This window comes from Scyliorhinus canicula, unplaced genomic scaffold (assembly GCF_902713615.1).
Source record: "Scyliorhinus canicula unplaced genomic scaffold, sScyCan1.1, whole genome shotgun sequence".
Classification (NCBI taxonomy): domain Eukaryota; kingdom Metazoa; phylum Chordata; class Chondrichthyes; order Carcharhiniformes; family Scyliorhinidae; genus Scyliorhinus; species Scyliorhinus canicula.
Window position 1 is genome coordinate 3,123,381 of NW_024055728.1, and position 3,825 is coordinate 3,127,205.

General features: G+C 39.9%; 1 long non-coding RNA gene across 1 annotated transcript; it reads right to left on the reverse strand.

Annotated features, from left to right (window-relative positions):
* Positions 1-1,266: 1,266 nt before the first annotated feature.
* On the reverse strand, positions 1,267-3,415 carry LOC119960744. Its single transcript, XR_005459510.1, has 2 exons — positions 3,352-3,415; positions 1,267-1,533 (listed from the first exon to the last, which is right to left on the reverse strand). It is a non-coding gene; the product is annotated as an uncharacterized LOC119960744 (long non-coding RNA).
* Between the last annotated feature and the right edge of the window lie 410 nt (positions 3,416-3,825).

Below are 3,825 nucleotides of genomic sequence, written 5' to 3' on the forward strand. Positions count from 1 at the left end.
ACATGTTTTTTCAGTGCATGCCATCGGCAAGGAGAGGCAGAAAACAAAATATATATGCGCTGGACAGTACCAAAAAATGAAGTGGATTCCCGGCAACTTGTTGCCCTGTCACCAACCACTAAGTTTAGGCTATAACATCCACATGGCATATAAAACGCCTGTGGATTTTCTTTCATGATCCGTGCCTGAACCCCTTTATTCTTTCCTTTCATATTTGAACCATTATCATAGCCCTGACCTCTGCAGTTATGTAAGTCTAGCTCGCTCGCTCTCAGAAAATCAAGTATACTTTCATATAATCCTTTGCCTGTAGTATCTATAACTGGTTTATAGTTAACAAAATGTTCCTTTATTGAAATGTCTTCTACATCTAAAAATCGTATTGTAAATGAAAGCTGCTCCACATGACTTATATCTGGCGTACAGTCTAAGATAAGACTAAAATATTTGGCTTCTTTAGCTCGGTTTAATATATTTTCCTGAACAGCATTTCCCAACAAATTGATTATTTCATTCTGAACATTTTTTCCGCAATAGTGAATGTGAGTTTCTTTAGACACAACCCGACGTAAATGTTCACTCATTGTCTGATCATATTTTCCAAGTAGCTCGACAAGACCTAAAGAATTCCCATTGTGCGGTGTAAATAATGTGTCTGAAGTTCCTCTGAAAGCCAAATTATGTTCAGCTAAATACAGAGTGATGCTCATTAAACGTTCCAAAACTTTACACCAATGCTCTCGTTCTTTTCCCACTCGTGACTGCATCCCCTTATCAATAGATGTATTAGTCTGCAATCGCAGTGATGTTTCAAACCACTTCTTAAGACATTCCAGATGATGTACTGAATTTTCATGTGACTGCAAATATTCATGAGCATGCTTCCAGTCATTCATTCCAGATTTTCCTAACAATGACCTATTTGAGAAGCCAAAAATTTTGCAACAAAAGCAATACATTTTATTGGTGCTCTCTGAATAAATAAGCTACCTTCTAAGAAAATTCTCACCGTTGTTTATTTTCCTATACATCATTGTCACAGAGAAACTACGTTTATTTGCATCTTTTCCAAAATTGTACTGTTTATTAATAGGATGCGGCCCATTCATAATGATGTGATCACTTTCAGCCATTGAGAATTCATCTGGCCAGTGTGCTGGATCATTGTAGTTGATATTTCTTTTGGGGGAGTTTTCAAATTTACTTTCAACATTCTCAGTATTACCTGCTGTGACATTATTGCCTAAGTCGTCAACAGCATTACAATTGTGATCTTGATGTTTTAATTCATGCATGCAATTGTTCTTTCCTTCAGAAAGTACAGTATCTTCAGTTGGTTTGACTTCACAATCATTAGATGACAAATCTGGAGAGATAGATGTAGCTGAAGAAGTTGAGCCTGCATTGTCCCCACTGTTAGACTTAGGACTGAAAAAACTTGATAGCTTTGGGTGTTTCCTGGCTGCTTCTTCTTGTTGAAGACGTCTTTTTCTGTTTTCATAGCCGGATAACTTTTTTGGAGGCATTTGCTATCTAGGAAAATAATAAAACAAATCTAAAATGGAATATAATATATATGTATAGTATATACACATATATATATATATATATATATATATATATATATATATTATATATATATATATATATATATATATATTGTTGGTGAGTGTAAGATACTGGTCTTTTTGTTCCAGTCTGATGAGGAACTGTTCAGAATAAATCTGTTTACCACCAGTGTGGGTTTTCTTCATATAATGCTCTTCACGTTATTGTGAATTGTCCGTGTGTCAATGTCATTGCGTCAACATCAGGGGCAGCACGGTAGCCTTGTGGATAGCACAATCGCTTCATAGCTCCAGGGTCCCAGGTTCGATTCCGGCTTGGGTCACTGTCTGTGCGGAGTCTGCACATCCTCCACGTGTGTGCGTGGGTTTCCTCCGGGTGCTCCGATTTCCTCCCACAGTCCAAAGATGTGCGGGTTAGGTGGATTGGCCATGATAAATTGCCCTTCGTATCCAAAATTGCCCTTAGTGTTGGGTGGGGTTACTGGGTAATGGGGATAGGGTGGAGGTGTTAACCTTGGATATGGGGTAGGGTGCTCTTTCCAAGAGCCGGTGCAGACTCGATGGGCCGAATGGCCGCCTTCTGCACTGTAAATTCGATGTAAGTCTATGTAAATCAGATTCAGATAATATAAAATATAGTCAGGGTCAGTCAGTTGCTTAAATGTATTGTAACTGATGAATTTTGAAAACCTAGTGTGTCTGGGCGAACTCTGAATCACGCAATAAGCATCGACGCTTAGGTTTCAAAATTCAGCCTTGCAAATAAACTTAACAGATAAGGTTAACTCGGCAAGGAGTACCCAGAAACTCCCTCCAAATGCTATTTACGGCGGCAAAGTCTGCCTCGTGTATGTGTTTTTTTAAACAACACTTCGAGAGAGCACCAGAAGTATAATGAAATTTCGGGAAGCTAATTAGACCCAGTTAGTTAATTTACAATACCTGACTCTATTATAAGAGTTATAAAACTCTATATTTTATAATAGAGTCAGGTATTGTAGATTAACTAACTGGGTCTAATTAGCTTCCCGAAATTTCACCATACTTCTGGTGCTCTCTCGAAGTGTTGTTTAAAAAAACACACACACGAGGCAGATTTTGCCGCCGTAAATAACATTTGGAGGGAGTTTCTGGGTACTCCTTGCCAAGTTAACCTTATCTGTTAAGTTTATTTGCAAGGCTGAATTTTGAAACCTAAGCGTCGATGCTTATTGCGTGATTCAGAGTTCGCCCAGACACACTAGGTTTTCAAAATTCATCGGTTACAATACACTACAGTCAGTTGCTTAAGTGTATTGTAACTGATGAATTTTGAACACCTAGTGTGTCTGGGCGAACTCTGAATCACGCAATAAGCACGACGCTTAGGTTTAAAAATTCAGCCTTGCAAATAAACTTAACAGATAAGGTTAACTCGGCAAGAAGTACCCAGAAACAAGAAACTCCCTCCAAATGCTATTTACGGCGGCAAAATCTGCCTTGTGTGTGTGTGTTTTTAAACAACACTTCGAGAGAGCACCAGAAGTATAATGAAATTTCGGGAAGCTAATTAGACCCAGTTAATCTACAATACCTGACTCTCGCTGACCTAAGGTGCGCATTCCAATTTCCACCAAGAGGGCTAAATAGGCATAGCAGCTCAGAAACTGCAGCGCTCCGAGGAGGAAAAATTCCGAGCCAGTCTCAGAGTCTGAGGCATTATTCTCCTAAAGTTTGCTTTCAGCCCACTTGTGGCTGTTCAGCTTATTGTAGCCCAAACTAAGATTGTGAGGGTTTAACTCACAGTTTGTTTAGTCTCTCTCTCTCTGACTCTCTCTCTCTCTCTCATTCCTTCGTCTGGTTCCTTTTCTCTCCTTCAAACAAGTTAGTTTTTTTTTTTGTCTCGTGATGGGATTTTGTCTCGTGATGGGATTGGCTCCCCCGAGCACATGGCGCCCCGGGCGACTGCCCGAGTTGCCGGTACCTTAAGCCGGCCCTGGGGAGGCTGGTGAGGGCCTTATCAACTCATTCTGATCCCTTGTGACTGCAACATTGTCATGAGCCACTTTGTCAAAGGCTTTACTGAAGTCCGTGTCTCCAACATGCACTCTCCTCCACTCATCAATTATCTTTGTGACCTCGTCAAAAAACTCGATCAATTTATTGAGACACGGTCTCCCCTTAACAGAACCATGCTGTCTGTCGCTGATGAGTCTATTTGTTTCCGAATGGATAGAAATTATGTCCCTGAAAATTACCTCCAATCATTTACCTGCTA